Source organism: Triticum dicoccoides, chromosome 2B, assembly GCF_002162155.2.
Source record: "Triticum dicoccoides isolate Atlit2015 ecotype Zavitan chromosome 2B, WEW_v2.0, whole genome shotgun sequence".
NCBI classification, from domain to species: Eukaryota; Viridiplantae; Streptophyta; class Magnoliopsida; order Poales; family Poaceae; genus Triticum; species Triticum dicoccoides.
The window spans coordinates 546407898-546427722 of NC_041383.1; the positions used below are offsets into that span (position 1 = coordinate 546407898).

The window sequence follows — 19825 nt, forward strand, 5'->3', positions numbered from 1 at the left end:
GGCTTGAAAATTTATTGCATGATGCAGGTTATCATATTGTTTCGAATCCTAGATCTTAAATTTCAGAAAATCCAAAGGTGAGCATAAATTCTTGAAACTGAGCATGGTCACGTGATATGGCACAAATATTACTTTGTAAGTTTTTTCTTCAATTCGAGACAAGCTGCTTATGACAAGTTGCACAAATGAAGAGCCAAGGTGTTTTGGAACAAAGACCTGTCACGTTAAGGCGAACGCTTTCACTATTGAAACCGTGGGCGTTTACGTGCCGCCATGAGTCCCCGCTTCTCATCGGCAGGTGCCATCCCAGCAAGCCTGTGAGTCAACGGGAGGTGTGCGAGCAGACCGCTGCGCCGGCTGTCAGGGAGGCGTGCGAGCAGACCGCTGTGCAGACTCACCGGGAGGCAAGCCCTTTGACCAGGCTCCGCCACCCACCGTCATCCCAACTGCTCCCACTTTTAATGTCGTCGGCGCCGCAGTTTAAAATCAACCCCGCACTACTCGGTATCGCTACAATCCTCGCTCTTCCTCTCCGATTCTCCTGTCGTCTACCTCCAACTAGCCTGACCTAAACGTACGACATGCCGCATCACGATGGTCTGCACTTAGTGTTCCAGTTTCATGAGGAAGACACCGAGCCAGAGTCTCAAGAACATAATGCACTTTGGGACGAGCTTGAACTGCCCTTGCAGGAAGACGCCGCACCTGTCCCCGCTCCCATTTCGGCTCCGGTCGCCCCGACTGCGCCAGCACCCATCCCCATGGCATTGATGGGCTGGGAGCCGCACATTGTCGCCGAGCTTGATGCCACGGGGTTCCACAAGGTCCCCGCCGACTTTCACGTGCCCGTGCACCTGCCAGCGCATGCGCCTGCGCGTGCACTGACGCGCATGCCCGTGCCGGTGCTCGTGCACCTGCCAGCGCATGCGCCTGCGCATGCACTGACGTGCGCGCCCATGCCGGTGCTCGTGCACACGAATGTCTCTGCCGCGCCGTTGACAGCGCCTGTCCCCGCGCGGGTGCCAGTGCTCCCCTCAGCGGCATGGATGGCCGCTGTCGACCGCTTCCTTGCACCAACGCCAGTCGTCTCCTCCTGCCAGTTGACTCGCTCCGAAGTCCAGAACATTTTGGCATTCCTTGAAGCTAGGCCAACGTCCAGGAGTACGCCAACAATGGCGCAAGACGCCACCGTCGCCGTCGGTCAGTGGCCCGACGACACACAGAGCACGGCAGAGGAGCCGCTTCCCACCACGAGACGCCCCCGCCGCTGCCGTGTAATCTAAATTTGCCATGAAAAATGTTCGGATTGCCATGCTTAAAATCCGAAAGTTTATCATTTCCGTTTATTTTTATATCGATCATCGTATAATTTAAAGTCGGAGTCAGACTGAACGAAATGTATGGTTTTATCGATTGAATGTTCTGCTAGAGCCATATCAAGTTAAATATAAAACGTCATCAAGCCACATGTATTCCTTGTCATCCAACAACCTAGACTGCTTCAATGTCGAGCGCTCAACACGTTTAGCGTGCAGTTAATTCCATGCCAAAATAGTGCTAATCACATGACATAATGCAAATAATATCCTAGTAGTTAATATCCGCATGCACTTAATATACTTCCAAATTAACGTGCATTGCACGTACACACTGACTAGTGCTGCTAGTACGTGAAACTGGTGTCGTGACTTGTGAACGCTTCCAGATATGGTCAACGGCAACATCGCCCGGGAGTTCTTCTTGTTTGCCCGTGCGTCTAAACGCAGAAGGGGAGGAGAGAGAGAGCACACATGGAACCCACCAGTAAGTGAAGGCGAATAGTACTAAAAATAATATTACATGTTATCCATTAATTAGGATGTGGTAATATAAAAACATTATGTAAACAAAGGTTGTACAACAAACATTGCTATTCTACGTATGTTGCCTATTGACATGCGCCTTGAAGGCCCGGTCGCATGTTCGATCCTCATCCTTTATTTTTTAATTTGTATATGGGTCCAAATCTGTTTCATGACATGTGGGCCCCTCGGTGTGTAGTTTGTAGCACTTTAATTTGCGGGTCGAAATTTGTTCCATTCCAAGTGGACTATCGGTGTGTAGTTTTGTAGCTTATTTATAATAATTAAAGAGAACAACATAGTTTTTTCAATAATACCATGGTGCGATGTTGAAGGCGAGAAAGGACGTGCGAGAGAGCGATGACCGAGCCAGAGGGAAATCAACTAGGGGAGTTGCATGGGTTGCAACGGTGTTTGGAGTAGTTGTGGGCCGAATGCTACGAAAATATAATCTAAACCGACCGGAATAAATGCCTACACAAATTAATCCAAGGTTGGAGTGCCCCTCGCAATGTAAATAGCTCCAGCTTTGCGAGGGATGGAGAGGTAGTAGCTTCAACGCGTGGAAGATACGGTGTGAGAAAGCGAGGTCAATCGAGAGACATATAGATAGAGAGACAAAGTGAGTGTGGTCCGACATTCATTGAACAAATAGATATGCTCCGGAGAGATATTGTCCGATTGAGCTTTTGGTAAGGGTGAGGGCTGTAAGATAGAGTGAGGGAGTCCTGGATTAGGGGGTGTCCGGATGGCCGGACTAAGACCTTTGGCCGGACTCCTGGACTATGAAGATACAAGATTGAAGACACCGTCCCGTGTCCGGATGGGACTTTCCTCGACGTGGAAGGCAAGCTTGGTGATACGATATGAAGATCTCCTCCCATTGTAACCGACTCTGTGTAACCCTAGCCCTCTTCGGTGTCTATATAAACCGGAGAGTTTTAGTCCGTAGGACGAACAACAATCATACCATAGGCTAGATTCTAGGGTTTAGCCACTCCGATCTCGTGGTAGATCTACTCTTGTACTACCCATATCATCAATATTAATCAAGCATGAGTAGGGTTTTACCTCCATCGAGAGGGCCCGAACCTGGGTAAAAACATCGTGTTCCTTGTCTCCTGTTACCATCCGCCTAGACGCACAGTTCGGGACCCCCTACCCGAGATCCGCCAGTTTTGACACCGACATTTGTGCTTTCGTTGAGAGTTCCTCTGTGTCGTCGCCTTTTAGGCCCGATGGCTTCTTCGCTCGTCAATCGTGATGCGGTCCGGGATGAGACTTTTCTCCCCGGACAGATCTTCGTATTCGGCGGCTTCGCACTGCGGGCTAACTCGTTCGGCCATCTGGAGTAGATCGAGAGCTACGCCCCTGGCCATCAGGTCAGGTTTGGAAGATTGAACTACACGGCCGACATCCGCGGGGACTTGATCTTCGATAGATTCGAGCCATAACTGGGCGCGCCGCACTATCATGATGGGCACGATTTAGCTCTGTCATCAGACAACGCCCAGAGCGTCGCTCCGGTGTCCGCTCCGACCATTAGCTCGGAGCCCACTACGCCAATCGGGGACGGACGGTTAGACGCCACCCCGGAAACTGCAATCTCTACGGCGATAGAGCCGGATACCAGACTAGTCCCTCGCAAGGCCCGTGACTCCGAGGCGTCGGACTCCGATCCGGACTCCGTAAATCCTGCACCTATCCCGGTTAAGCCCGATTGGGCTCCGGTCATGGAGTTCACCGCCGCGGATGTCTTTCAGCACTCACATTTCGACAACATCCTGAATGCGTTAAAGTCTCTCTCTTTGTCAGGAGAGCCCTGGCCGGACTACGACCAGCACGGTTGGGACGCGGACGACGAAGAAATTTGTAGCCCACCCACCACCCACTTTGTAGCCACTGTCGATGATTTAACTGAGATGCTCGACTTTGACTCCGAAGATACCAACGGTATGAACGCCGATAAAGGAGACGATCAAGAACCAGCACCTATAGGGCTCAGGAAAAACACCTCATCATACAATGTATACATGGTGGACACACGCAACAGAAGCGACTACGAGGACCAAAAGGATGCGGCCAGAGATCGCTCCCCCGAGAAACAATCAAAGCGGCGGTGTAAGCGCAAGGCCAAGCCACACCTCGACAAAAACCCAGCCATAGAGCAGGGCGACTCAACGGACGATGAACATGCCATCGAGCATCCGTCCAAGCAAGGCGGACAATCCGAACAACCAATACCCGGGAAGTATAATAGCCCGGACGACCTCACACCAGACAAATTGTTGGAACATCAGAACCTCCACCAAAGGCTCGTCGCCACTGCATGTAGCCTGAAAAAGCAGAAGCGGAGGCTCAAGACAGCGGAGGATGCACTCAGGATCAGATGGGGCAAGGTACTCAATACCGCACACAAGTACGGCAATGGTCGCCACACAAAGAGCTATCCGAAGCGGAAACTACTACCGGAATTTGACGAAGAGGCCATAAAGCCCCCACAGTCAAAAAATAAGGATGCCACAAGGCCGGATAGACGACCCTACGACCAATCTCATGCGTCAAAGGACGCCGCACTCAATATAGCGTGCGATCCGTCCAAGACTGGCCCTACCAGATCCATCTATAGGCCAAGAAAGCAAGCTCCAATGAGTGATGCAACGCAAAAAATACCCGAAAATCGCGGCACGCCCAAATACAGGGGCGCGCACACCCCCTATGTTTTACTGATGAGGTGCTGGATCATGAATTCCCAGCCGGATTCAAGCCAGTGAACATAGAACCATACGACGGAACAACAGACCCTGGAGTCTGGATCGAGGACTACATCCTCCACATACACATGGCCAGAGGAGACGACCTCCACGCCATAAAATACTTACCCCTTAAGCTCAAAGGGACAGCCCGGCATTGGCTTAAAAGCCTCCCCGAGAACACCATGGGAAGTTGGGCAGTGCTTGAGGATGCTTTCCGGGCAAATTTTCAAGGGACCTATGTCCGGCCCCCGGATGCAGATGATCTGAGCCATATAACTCAGCAGCCCGGAGAGTCGGCGCGGAAGCTCTGGAACAGATTCCTTATCAAAAAGAATCAGATAGTTAACTGTCCGGACGCAGAGGCCCTAGCAGCTTTCAAACATAGCATCCGAGACGAATGGCTCGCCAGACACCTCGACCAAGAAAAGCCGCGAACAATGGCCGCGTTAACAAGCCTCATGACCCTCTTCTGTGCAGGAGAGGATAGCTGGTTGGCAAGAAGCAGCACCAGCGACCCGAATACGTCCGAACTCAGAGATGGGAACGGGAAGCCGCGCCGTAACAAAGAACCACGTCGGATAAAGGACAAAAGCCCGATGAGCACGGCAGTAAACGCAGGATTCAAAAGCCCTCGGCAAAATCCGAAAAAGATGCCCCCCAAAGAAGATAGGGACGAGCTATCCAACCTCAACAAAATTTTAGACAAAATATGTCAAATCCACAGCACTCCGGGGAGACCTGCAAACCATACCCACCAAGATTGTTGGGTCTTTAAGCAGTTCGGCAAGCTCAACGCCGAACACAAGGGGCTCAACATACCAAGCGAAGATGACAATGCACCCCATGAGCAGATTACCGGAGAACAAAAGAAGTTCCCACAAGAAGTCAAGACAGTAAATCTACTTCTTGCAACGAAGAAGAATAGAACGGCACCTACAACGACACGCGCCGTACAGCCAGCCCCGGAGGAGCAACCCCACTGGTTGTTACAACCAATCACCTTTGATCATCTGGATTACTCTAGAGGAGACCAGAACGCAGGCTGGACTGCCTTGGTCTTAAATCCAATCATTAACGGACTCCAATTTACGAACATCCTTATGGACGGCGGCAGCAACTTGAACCTGTTGTATCAGGAACAGTCCCCAAACTCGGGGTAAACCCAGTCGCAATCCACCTCGGCAACACTTCCTTTCAAGGAGTAACGCCATGTTCGGATACCCCAAGTATGGGTTCCCTTATGTTAGAACTCACGTTCGGATCACCCGACAACTTCCGAAGCGCAAAGCTAACATTCCACATCGCCCCATTCGTATGTCGCTCTCAAGCGCTACTGGGACGTGAAGCTTTCGCCCGCTTTAACGCAATACCGCACTATGCATCCCTTACACTTAAAATGCCCGGTCCAAAGGGCATCATCTCATTACAAGGGAACATAAATTGACCCCCAAAGTACGGGCAGGGGTGCGGTTGCCTAGGCAGCCGCCCATAAATCCAGCCCTACTATCCCGGACACGCCCCGACGAGTCCGGCGTCAACATGCTTAAATTACCGCATACCCTAGTGCAAGGGGCTCCGTGTGCTCACGCCCAGAGACAATACGGCCCAACTCTTGCTCCAACTATATTTTGTTCATTTCGATATAGATTTCTCGCACGCTTATTTTTTACTAAGTTCCTCTCTTTTGCAGACGAGCATCGTGCTACGCCTGTCCAGGATATGGCACGACGGAGACACAGGCGCAGACGTGCAGCAGGGACCCGTTCCAAGGATTCTCTTCAGATTAAGACCCTGCGTAAACCTTTTTTATTGTCTCTTGTTGATAACATACCCCGGTTTTCTCTATAACCGAGGAGGAGGCTGGCGTCTTGGCATGTGGCCATGTCAGAATTTTTTTGCACGTACCTGGACACTAGGGGCTTTTTTACCAAGGGCTCTATTTCGGCCCGTCTTCATAAAGACCGAACACCTTAGGGAGTGTTCGGCGTCGCGAGTTTGGCCCTATATGCATCAGCTCCGAATCATGTCTTTGGTCAAATGTTGGCTTTGCTCGGCTCCTGTGTTCTGCTGCCTTACGTTCCATTATATCGGCTAACGCAGCACCAGGAGAACTACTGCGATTGTGCCCCGGTTCGGCCGGGTGAGCACCTCAGTAGAGAAAGCCGAAAACTGACTGTCATGATACAGCGAGAGACTGGTCAACCACTCGATGACTTTTCGGAATCTTTAGGATTCCTCCGCATTAACGAAGGGCCGCTTCCCGGTCAGGCACACTCGTTCCCCGAATTCGGGCGAGCGCGGTGCCCCTAGGGGCTATTCAGTAGTCCCACTGTCAAACTCCTATGGCTAAGTGAAAGTGATAAAGCATTATAGTCCGGTTGCCTAGTTCGCCGCGCCACCACCTCCTTTATAGGACCAAGATGTTGGATTAAGTGTGAACAGACGCCTTTTTGCGAACACCCCCGCATTCTATGCGTGGGGGCTGAAGCCAACGACTGCCATCTTTCAGGTTATATACAAATATATACATTAAACGGCCGCACAGGAGGTATCATGATTCTTGCAAGCACAAGCATAAAAAAGCTTTTTTCATAAAAACACAATTCGTCTTACAAATAGTATAAGCTATTCGAACACAGCATCCTTCGAGCACTGCGACCCTATTATACGAGCACCAGGAAGAACTTCCTCAAAATAGTGCTTGGCAGGTACTCGGCTTTCGCCCGAATCTTGGGACGTAACAATACTGGCCTTCATATCTGCCCAGTATGTCTTGACACGGGCAAGAGCCATCTGTGCGCCCACTATGCACGCCGATCTCTTCATTGCATCAGCATGCGGCACCGAACCAAGAAATTGCTGCACCAAGCCAAAATAGCTCTTCGGCTCCGGCTTCTCCGGCCACAGACGACTCGCAACAAATTTCATGGTGAGTCCGGATAATCTGTTTAGCTCCGCCCAGGCGGCTAAACGGTCGGAGACTGATAGTGGGCGCTCTGGATTGTGGTACTGCGACCAAAAAAGCTCTTCCAATTTATGGTCACCTCGGCTGCGGAAGTGTTCGGTCGCGTCCGCCGCACTTGCGGCCAAATCCAGATAAGCGTTGTCCGAACTCCACTGCCGGTCTAATAGAGCATACTTGGGGTCTCCGAACTTCATCCGCAGCATATAAGGCTTTCCAGCCGTGATATCTCCGGCCTGACGCAGCTCCTCCTTCATCGCTCTCATGGCAGAGCGAGTATCCTTGGCTTCGGCCGTGATCTTTTCAAGATCTTTCTGAGCCGCCCTATCTTCTTGCTCAAGCAATCTACAGCAGTCGGTAGCATCCCTCAATTCTATGGTCATCTCGGCCATTTCCTTCTTGCTCTAGCAGTGAGCAGCCTGTTCGGCTTTTAGCTCTTCAGCCCCTTTAACGGCAGCCGCATCACTTCTCCTTGCTTGCTCCTTGGCTCGGGCAAGGTTCTCCACGGCAGCAGCACCATCTACATCAAGTATATATATAAGGCCCGAGCATCAAGCTTCTATTACTGGGTGTCTTTTGAACATACCTTGAGCCTCGTCTAGCCGCTTATTTACAAGCACGATGTCGGCATCGGCCACGTCAAGTTGCCGCTTTAGTTCGGCAGATTCATCAGTCCGGCTAGCCACCAAGCGCCTCGCCACCTTCATGGAATAAGCGACATATTATACCTAGGATTATGATCCTCTGTGCGCCGTCATTCATGACGACACACAGAGTCTCAGGGGCTACCATTCATACAGGGCACATTTAATATGCGGCTCTACCAAAAGGTACACCTTTTTACATACCTCAAAGCCTGTTAGTAAACTCCTGGCAACTTCGTACAATCCGCTTTCTGCGGATGAAATCCTTCCAATCACCGTATTCATCAATGTACGGTGTTCTTCTGAGATGGACGCCCTACCAAGCAGATCCTTTAGCACCTCCGCCGGCGCGCAAGAGGGTGCCGGACTAGTTTGACGACCTTTCCCAGGGTCTGGACTTGAAAAAGCCCTCCGGGACGATACCTCGGGGTCGCCAGCCTCGTGGGATGGTGGAACAAGGGGAGGCGTTTCGCTCTCTATCATCTCTGGACGAAGATCCCCTGAAGATGAGCTCTGCTGAGAAGGGTTGAGATCCGAACTGCAAGATAATGCTTCGGTTATTTTCCTCAGGAATAAAACATGAATGTGATTCATTATGGAACCCCTCCCCTCACTTACGCCTCGGGGGATAGTGGGTCCCCTTTAGGGGGCGATTCGGCTGAAGCGTCCACCGGTGACGAACCCTCTGACGAAGATTTCTTTCCCCGTTTTGAGGTTATCACCTCCGGGTCTTCAGAGGCAGTCCTTTTCTTTCCCTGGTCGGAAGAATTTTCGATTCTTCCCTTCCTGATGGCCTCCTTCGAAGAGGCGGTAGCTCCTTGGTCCCCCCCCTTTTCCTTCCGCCAACGGCGCGGCCTCCAGCATCCGGGTCAACATGGGATTCGGCACGGTCTCGGGCAAGGGGGCTGGACACCTGATAAGCTTAGCCTTTGCTATCAACTCCTGTTCAAAGGGCAACTCTACTAAAGGGTAGATGTGATAAAAATATGGATGGTATGTGCAAATATGGAGCTACTTACTTTAGCATCTGGGCGGTTGCAGCTCAGACCAGCGTCCTCGGACAAATCCAGACACCTTGCTTGTGATCTGAAGAACAATTTGTACATCTCCATGGGTGTCATTCCCATGAAGTGTTGTAGAACCCGTGGTCCCTCAGGATTGAATTCCCACAGGCGGAGAGGTCGACGTTTGCAGGGCAGTGTGCGGCAAATCACCATGACTTGCGCCACCATGGTCAGATTGATATCTCTTTCTAGGAGATCTCGAATACGGCCCTGCAGCAAGGGCACGTCTTTCGACGGCCCCCAGATAAGTCCTTCATTAACCCATGATGCCAGCCGTGGTGGGGGACCCGAGCGAAAAGTAGGCGGTGCCACCCATGTGGTGCCCCTAGGGGCTGTAATGTAAAACCAGTCCCGTTGCCATAAGCCGAGCTCCTCTTGAAAAGAGCCTTCGGGCCATGGAGCATCGTCCATCTTGCTTATTATAGACCCTCCGCACTCAGCGTGCTGCCCCTCGATCATTTTCGGTTCCACTTTGAAAGTTTTTAGCCACAATCCGAAGTGAGGGGTGATATGGAGGAAGGCCTCGCACACGATAATAAATGATGAGATCTGGAGGATGGACTCCGGAGCTAGGTCATGGAACTCCAGCCCGTAGTAATACATAAGCCCCCTCACAAAGGGATTGATTGGGAAGCCTAGCCCCCAAAGGAAGTGAGACGCGAACACCATGCTTTCACCGGGCTGGCGAGCGGGGACCGCTTGCCCTTGAGTAGGCAGTCTATGCGAGATTTCACTAGTTAGATACCTAGCATCTCTTAGCTTTCGCACATCTTCTTCCGTAATGGAGGAAGGCATCCACCGGCCTTGTAGGTCAGAGCCGGACATCTTCGAAGATCCGAAGCACCTAAAACTAGAGCTTTGGGTGTTGGAACTCGAAGCGAGGGGCAGATTTGATTGGTTTGAGAAGAAGGGAGCCGGGCCTTGGTTCCTTTTTAAAGGAGGTGAATACCAAGAGCCCTCCTCGTAACCGTTTGAGACTCGCTTCCAATTATGGGGTCATACCTAAGTCACGGTTGGGTTACCCACACCCGTATTGATGAGAATCCCGAAATAAGGGGACACGATCTCTGCTTTGACAAGACGTGCCAAGGAAACCGCCTCGCTAAACGCGCTGAGGTGAAACAATAAAATGAATAAAGAGCCTGGCTGTGGCATGATGTGACGCCATGGAATACGTCAGCAGATCTGATTGATACAAATGTTATTCTCTCTACGAAGGAATGTGGAACTTATTTTGCAGAGCCAGACACTATCCTGGTGTTCAACATCTTCTATGAAATATTCGGAGGAGGAACCCGCCTTGCAATGCCGAAGACAACTTGCGCACCGGACTCGTCGTCATTGAAGCCTGGTTCAGGGGCTACTGAGGGAGTCCTGGATTAGGGGGTGTCCGGATGGCCGGACTAAGACCTTTGGCCGGACTCCTGGACTATGAAGATACAAGATTGAAGACACCGTCCCGTGTCCGGATGGGACTTTCCTCGGCGTGGAAGGCAAGCTTGGCGATACGATATGAAGATCTCCTCCCATTGTAACCGACTCTGTGTAACCCTAGCCCTCTTCGGTGTCTATATAAACCGGAGAGTTTTAGTCCGTAGGACGAACAACAATCATACCATAGGCTAGATTCTAGGGTTTAGCCACTCCGATCTCGTGGTAGATCTACTCTTGTACTACCCATATCATCAATATTAATCAAGCATGAGTAGGGTTTTACCTCCATCGAGAGGGCCCGAACCTGGGTAAAAACATCGTGTCCCTTGTCTCTTGTTACCATCCGCCTAGACGCATAGTTCGGGACCCCCTACCCGAGATCCGTCGGTTTTGACACCGACATAGAGCTTGAGAGATGATCCAGTCACAGACGTGTAGATATATATTTTGTGCGTGGGAGGAAGCAAGGTCAACCGATCACATAGGGGGCGTGCGATCGAAAGAATGAGACGGGTTGGAGAGAGTGACCTAGATAGACGATATGCGTGAGAGAGTATACAATGTGAATAGGTCGAATTGGGCTCAAATATGGTGATATATCGTTTTTGTCCAAGAAAGAGCGAGGTCAATCGAGACATACGTATATATATATATATATATATATATATACATCTGGCCTATTCTGTTACGCGTAACAGAATATTATTCTGTTTCCATTTTTGAACTGATGAATTTGATCGGTTGTACTGATTCTGTCATTTCGTTGAACTGATCGTTTTGTATTAAAAGTGCAAATAAGAGCCGCCTCCTGCTCTCTCCCCGTTCAGCCGGCCACTCAGCCGTTGACCGAGCTGCTTCTGGCCGAGCCCTCCCGGCAACCCATGCCCTAGCCTAGGCGCGGCGATGGCCGCCGGGGTGCGGGCGACGGCGATGGTGCTGCTGGAGCTCGTATGGTGGAGAGAAGTGTGGCGTGGGTGCGTACATGCGCGAGGCTGGAGGAGAGGCGGCCTGCAGCGAGCGGCGCCGGGGCGAGGAGGGCAGTGGCGAGCTCCGGCCATAGAGGGCGCAGCCCGCCCCAAGAGCACGCGTGGAGCTGGCCGGAGAAGACGGCGGCCACGCGCGTCGCCGGCGTCCGCCTCAGCGCCAGCATCACGGACGGAGCAGCTACCACCTGCAAGTCGAAAGGATTGAGTGACCACTCAACTGATTTTTTTGCCTTACCATCTTGGGAAGGGAAAGGCAGAGGGCGGTGGCGGGTCCCGCCAGAGTGGGAGGGGGCGGTCGGGCCGGCGAGAGGCTCCGCTGCTTCGTGTTTGCGCCTTGAAACGAAACGAATCGAATCGCCCTGTCTTTTTGTTGCAACTCGTCGAATCAATCAAATCCAACAAGCTTTGACTGGCCGGGGAAGGATTTCTTGCTTTCAACACAGTGCAGGCGATCGATGGGATCTGATCCGACACTAGAGACAGGGGATCGAATGAACTGTGGCTCCTAGTTTGAACATTCTTTGATTTATTCAGCCGTGATGGCAGCGATGAATATTGATGTAGGGGGGAGGATTGGCAGGCAGGCCTACTACTCCACAAGCGGATCCTTTTCAAAGCGCTCTGTATGGAGCTGGATCTGGACTCATCCTAAGTTCACTAGGAGCATACAGTGAGAATTTTTTAGGTTCAAGCACTGACTTTATGCAAAGCAATGTAAGCCATAGGCGCATTTCATTCATAGATATACTCATATACCTCAGTCGCCGGTGGAGCTGAGGAGATTACGTGGCTAATTAATTATCCTGCACTATGTTGTTGCTGGTGGAGCTACTATAGCAGTATTTGATCTGGCGCTAACGATAGTTACTTATGACTGTATTTTGACATGAGACTGAGCACCATACGAGCTATAAAATGGCAGCTCATATTTTGGGAAACTTTTGCGGTAGGTGTGCAACAAAATTTCATAAAGAATTGTCAAATGCGAAACTTTCAAAGAGGCCAAAGATTTCAGTTTAATGTCTATGCAAAGCTATTGAAAATGTGACTCTTAGTCATTTTTTAACGTTTTCTTCAATTCGCAACTGACGAAGACTAATTTGAAATACGGTGAGACCCTTCATATTGTTTTCCCGTCAGAAAAAACAGAGTACTCGTACTGATCTCTGTGTCTTTGTACTGAGGAGATATTTTTTACAGAGTAATTTTGAATGGTTCCGAAAAAAGTACGTGAACTGATGTTCGTGTATGGGTTTGTACTGAGTGTGTTTTCGCAGACTAGACTTTACTCTCTTTTTTTGGTACGGCTTTTCCTCGTAACTTTTCAATGATTTATGGTATCATAGTCCTCGAACTTGCATGGTTTATATCATTGAACTGAATGATGTTTTTTTTAAAAGAAAATATTTTGTGTGTTTCTTTTTTTTCAACTCAATTTTTTTACAATGATGTTTTGGACTTCTCGCGTTTTGCGACTTGGACTTTTACCATTTGAAATTTCGTGGGTTTTTATTTTGTTTGAGCTTTTTCCTAAACTTATCTGAGACGTCATGTTTGAACATACGACTTTTGTAGTTGTGAACTTCTAGTTTTTTCCATTTATGAAATTGCTTTTTTCCTCCAAAGTTTTACTACTACATTTTTTTTGCAAATTTATTGTCCCTTGAGTCAGATCTGATGCAATTTTTAATTTTTAATTTTTAATTTATGGTACTTACGGTACTAGATAGTTTGTATTGATCTATGTGTGCGTGTGTACTCAGCTATTTTCACATATTGGACTTTATTCTGTTTTTTCAGTATGGTTATCCTCATACTTTTCAACGGCTTATGTTATCATCGTCCTTGAACTTGTATGGTTTATATCGTTGAACTGAATAATATTTTTCAAAAAGAAAATGTTTTGTGTGTCTATTTTTTAACTCTTTTTTTGCAACGGTGTTTTGCACTTCTCTCGCTTTGCGACTTGAACTTTTATACATGAGTTTTTGTGGGTTTTTTGAATTTCCTGGATTTTTTGCATTCAGTCGCTGCTGAAACATCGGACATGTCATTATTTGCACTTCACACTTCCGCATTTCTATTTTTTGGAAACGGTTTTTTCTTTCTTATTTTTAATTCAAACTGATAATTGTTTCTTGTTTGAACTGATCATTTATTTATTTTTAATCCTAATTGATCATTGTTTTTAATTTAGATTTTTTTTAATTCGAACTGATCATTGTTTTTAATTTGATCCGATCATTTGTTTTTAGTGCAAACCGTTTTGTAATTCAAACTGATCATTATCTTTAAGATTTGCAAATTATTAGGTAGACTTCTTTAACCATTTGGCTAGTGAACTTTCTTCTATCTATCACAAGAACTGATACAACAGATTTTCGTTTGAATAGTTGCTCACAAAAAAAGGGCTAGTCTTGCTTTACGAAGTTTTACGAAGAGCTACAAAGATTACTATAAGATTTGTGAACTCAAGGCCGTACATAAGTTGTACTGATCCACATGGGAAGATTTGCTACGTACACCTTATGGAATCATACAAGACACCATTTTTTTCATCTTTTTATGCCATAACTACACATCAGAAAGTCTAGCAGTGCCACCTCTCGACATGGTCTCCTTTGCACTAGTTACCAGTCCTGTTCCTTGGCGAAGCCTCAATTCCACCATAGCATATGAAGTCACAACACTTTCCACAAAGTTTCACATGTTGTACAGGCTCACAAGCTTCATAGCAACCACCTATTGGCATACTTCCCATATATTGCTATTTGACTTAAGGTTGTGTACTGGTCATAAGAGGTAAGCTACACAATATCTTATTTCTGCCATTATTCATGATATGCACCAAGCTTAGGGCCTGTTTGGTTTGCAATAGTTTCACATGAAAATAGTTCAGTTACTGAAAGAGCAGCAAAGACAACAGGCCAGTCACCTCCCAAAGGACCGGGGAAAAAGGTGCAATTGCATGGAGATACGCCTTCAAAAGAAGTGTGGCCACACGACCTCATATGTCCATCAGTACTGATTATAATAGACAGGAAGGGAAACTTTATATTAGTAACTTTTTTCAAAGACAAAGTACACATTTTTGTAGTGGAACTCAGCATAAACAACATCGTAAAACAAGTCCTGACCGATGCTTGTACTTTCATACAAACATATATGTGACTGAATCTATTTAACTTAGCAGAGCTTCTTTGTCATACAAATCATGTCTACATATGTAAGCACAGACAGAACATGAGGGATATTTCAGCTTTAGTTTTTTCTTCTAAAACACTCAAGTGACTGATTCATTTTTGCTAGATACTAGGTAGAGAACAACCTAAATGACACAAAGCGCAGCCGAATAGAACTCCATCTATGTAGAACATGAAGTTTCCCCAATGTTCTTTCCACATCATGGAGCTTCAAGACAAGCTAGATGCACGTGTTAATAATAAAAATGGCTAATACAGCACACTCGGCACCTATGCATTCAGATTCGGCTAAAGCAGCAGCATGACATGAAAATAACTAAGCACCATGATCACCGCATGTAGTAGTAGCAGCAGGGCAGAGAAGCTTCATGGTCAATGGCTATCGGCAACAATTTTGCTTCATGGGATTTTCTCAGAACATGGCCCTGCAGAGATGACGATGGCATGAGGTGTTGCATCTTGGAGCAGCAACAAGAGAAACAGAGGACCCCCAACATGCTGCTAACAAGGCCGCACCTAAGGTTGGACTACTCGTTGGATGGCGGGACACAGTGTTGCAAAGGTATAAGAGGTCGCACTGAGATGGCGGATGTAGTTGGACTGCCTGGTGGCATGGACTGAATAATTGTTAGGGTCTCAGAGAGATAAATTACAATACATTTCAGTGTGACCTCACGAAGAACTGGACCATTCATGAGGAAGTAGATGTACTAAAAAGCATATGAAAGATGAACTAAAAAGGTTGAAGCCCCAGATGAAAGATGAAAGATAACTTCAACATGGGATCCCTTTCCCCAAGAGGAAGCAATAGGAATTATTGCTTAGAAAATAAGCAAGTGCAAGTATGAGGAGAATTACAAGAGTTGTACCTTTTGGTGTAAGCATACATGAGCAGGGCTTGCGCGGAGGCCGCGTGAAGGAACTGGTTGAGGATGACCACAATCGTGTTTGTGCTCCTGCCGTTGTGGCAAAAGGGGCAATGACCTGCCTTGGTTGCAGGAGCTGAACTGACCACCTAGGCATCACATCAAAGTAATTAGCAAGAGTAACCACTACTTTTCACAAGAATTAGCCAACAATTAAAAGGGTGATAAATAAGAGTTCTAGTAATTATAATTTCCAAACACTGGTAGCAACCACTGTTTTGGTTCAGTTTCCGAATAAAATCAACAGGACCGTCTCTTTATGAATAAAGCAGCATGCATTATCTTAAGTCCATGTCCACACTTCCTCACACAACGATTCAAAATCCTCTCAGCTAAGCTCAAACGGGTTGCTATTCTCAAGCTATTTGGCTTTCACACAAATAGGTTGTGAGCAGATAAACTTACGCATTAAAAGGAGTGCATCAATTTCTCAATCGCTAGAGAAAATAACACAAGAGTGGTGCCAGCTTTCCTGTAAACCCACACCTACGCCCACCAAATCCAGCAGCGATCCAGCCAGCCAAGAAGGAGCCAACATTGAAGCACTTGGGGGAATGAATAAATGGAATCATCTCGGTTCCATGTATAAATCATGGGAGCTCCTAGAAATTTTATCCAACACAACCAGCACTTACTACTGTCAGCACCACATCTGTAGCTGCAGGAACGCCGCCAACTGAACGGGCTTTGGTAGTGGTGGTGAACGGCCTAGGTGGCTGAGTTTGAACAGCATGGGCGCTGAGGGAGTGGAGCAGCACGCGTCGCTAGGAAGGCATGGGGGCACACGTCGACAGGGAGGCGGGGGGGCGCGTGTCTTAGGGCAGCGCGTGTTGGCGGGGAGGTGGGGGCGTGCGTCTGTGGGAAGGCGTGAAACAATGAACGAATTACGGTAGCAACACTAAATATTTTAGATTGCCTTGGCACAACAAGTTAGTACGTCTAGCAATCTAGGCCAAATAAAATCCATAGACTACAGATTTACTAAAATAAGAATTGAAATGAACTAAAACTAAAATAAGAATTGAACTGAAATAAACTTGGATATTGTACTGAACTAAAATAAGAAACTTTGACTAAACTAAAATGAGAATTTGAAATTGGACTGAACTAAATTTCTTTTTGCTTAACTGGTCTTGAAAGAAACAAGAATCAAATCGTCCTGGAAGTATTTTAAGCATCAAGTCCATGAGGTTTGAGAAGTTACAGAATCATTTTCAGTTTCAAGCACAATCGCAATTCAGAGTTGCTAACATAATTTCAAGGTACTATGCAAAAAAACACATTACAGTATATTGAGATGTCCAATGACATGTACCATCTTAATACCTTCTCATAAAAAATGAATCAATAGTAAAAAACAAGGTAGTAACAATCCTAACTCTGCATAGTTTTGGGATTTGTAGAAGTCTGAACATGGTTATCATAGTTAATTAGTTACTGTGTAAGCACGATGTGTACACACCTATAATTCAGAATTGAACTGAATGACCCATTTTTCTTGTACTGAAGCTTGTTTTCAGAATTCGTATCAGTGGGGTTATTAAACACATGCATCAACATAGAAAGAGGAACACTAGAAAAAAGGACACCGCTATGCAGGAACTACAGTGGACAGATCTAGAGGAGAAATCTACAAGCAAAAATCAAGAGAGGTCTCAATCTCCATGGAAGCTGCCGACGAATTTGCCATGGAAGGGCCTCCCACTCCCCTGCTCTGTCACCTCCTACTCCCTGCACACACACACAAACGCAGACCAGAGAGAGAGGATGAGAGGGAGATGACTGAGACGGGTCGAGGGCGGATACGGGGTGGCCTGCGCGCAACTCTTCTCGCGACTGGCAGCAGAGTGTATTGTTGTACTGTCGAGGCAAAGTTCCTCGACCCAGCGGTTCCACCCGCAGCAGCTGAGCGTAGGCCATGGCATGGCAGCCGAGGGTGGCGCACGGGAGTGAAGCTACGGCCATGGCGCGAGTGAGGGGTGCCGAGGATGGCGTGGGGGGAGGGATACCTTTGTACTACAAGAACTGAATATAGTGCAAATGTTGAACTTGCAGGTTCCATACGCAAGCTAGCCATGAACGGGATGGTGCGTGACCAAAGGCGATGGTGGAGACATGGCGCGGCGTGCTAAGGTAGATGCGACGGAGGAAGGCGGCCGGCGGTGGCTCGAGGGAGGAAGGCAGCTGGCGGTTGCTCGCCGGAGGAAGGCGGCCGGCGATGGCTCGCGCGAGGAAGGCGGCCGGCCGTTGCTCGCCGGAGGAAGGTGGACGGTGGTGGCTCGTGCGAGGACTTGAACTAATCCTTGGCAGGGCAGAGAGGTAGCGGCGCGGTGGGGCAGAGAGCTGGCGGGGCGGTGGGAAAGAGGGCAAGCCACACGGTGGGGCAGAGGGCCGGCGGCGCGGTGGGGGAGAAGGTCGGCGGCGCGGTGGCCTAGAGGGGCGGCGGCGCTCGGGGGGAAGGCGGGGGTCGTGGTGTGGGACGGGTTGCGGGGCGGGTTTTCGTGGATCGCCTCCGACCGAGGGTAACAGAATATTATTATTCTGTTACTAGTAACAAAATAGTCTAGCCCTATATATATAGAGAGAGAGATTGAGTGAGCATGGCCCACCATGAGGTCGAAAGAGTGGCGGCAGCTTGGATGGACTGACCTAGATAGGCAATCTGCGTGAGAGAGTATAGAGTGTGTCGATCGAGGCCCGAACAGTGAGATATATCATTTGTGTGTGAAAGAAAACAAGGTTAAACGAGACTCAGATAAAGAGAGCGAGATTGAGCGAGTGTGGCCCGCCGTACGGAAGAAAGAGTGAGATAGTCTCGAGGGAGTGACCTAGATATACAACGTGCGTGCGTGCGCACGAGAGGTTGGGGGGAGAGATAGGCAATGCATGTATTTAGCGCGAGAGGGTGAGAGGGAGAGGGGGGGAGAGAGAGCTCGGCATGGGGTGCAATGGCGGGTGTGTGAGGTAAATACATTTGGTAACAGGAGTGTAAAAAGGGTTGTGTAGTTGAGAGACTTAGAGATCGAAACATGGAGAGAAAAAATGAACGTGTGTTGGAAACCGATAGCTTGCTAAGGTGGTTAGGAGAGGAAGATTGACCGATACAGGAAGTATGCAGCGTTTGTGCATGGAGGGGGGGCTAAAAACAACATTTGAATGTACATAGTACGAGACTTAATATCGATGTTTCAATTCTGTGTACATTGTAAGATTTGAACTGAGGACCAGGCATACGGGTAATTATTTCGAATTCGTGCCATACTAAGTTTCAAAAAGTTGACATTGACTCAATTTGTTGTGTTATTTTGTAGGTCATATGTTTGAATCCATCCAAAAGTTTTCTCACTACCATGGTGTTCATCATATACATATGAATTTGTATTAAAAAAGTAGAGTGGATACATTGAAATGCGAAATCCACGTTAGAATTGGAGATCGCTACGTGACACACACTCTAATTCAAATAACTAACTACGTGACACACACACTCTAATTCAAATAACTAATTATGTGACACACTCTAATCCACGTTAGTGTGGGTACCGTTTTGATTTTTTTCAAATAACTCCTCATTAATTAATTTATAGTACTCCCTCTGTTCACTTTTATAAGACCTTGAAGACATTTCAGACAATGTGCAAAATAATTCATTTTAAGTTGTCTGAAACGACTTACAAAAGTGAACGGATGGAGTATCTCGTTTAGAATGACTAATTATTGCAAGGAAAACACGGGCATGGTAATACATACAGATTGGTTCGCAAATGAAAAAAGATTCGTTTCGTTTGCATTCTCAAATGTAGGCGCACCAGGCAGACCAGGGTCGTGTCGGGGTGGACGCTGCTTCGCTGCCTTAAAGGCAACTGCCTTTGGGTGACTGACATGTGGGCCAGCCACCTGTTGGGCCCACATGTCATGGACACAAAGGCAGGTGCCTTAAGGCACCGAAGTATAGTCCTGTCGGGGTGGTCGCGTGTGTCGGACGGACGCGTAGCACCCAGCCACCCAC

At 48.1% G+C, this 19825-nt stretch overlaps 1 long non-coding RNA gene across 2 annotated transcripts; it reads right to left on the reverse strand.

Moving 5' to 3' along the window:
• Positions 1-14138: 14138 nt before the first annotated feature.
• LOC119364769 lies at positions 14139-18225 on the reverse strand. 2 transcript variants are annotated; one of them, XR_005175103.1, is made up of 4 exons: positions 15760-18225; positions 15407-15494; positions 15215-15315; positions 14139-14711 (listed from the first exon to the last, which is right to left on the reverse strand). It is a non-coding gene; the product is annotated as an uncharacterized LOC119364769 (long non-coding RNA). The 2 variants fall into 2 exon arrangements; XR_005175104.1 differs by lacking the exon at positions 15407-15494.
• Positions 18226-19825: the final 1600 nt, after the last annotated feature.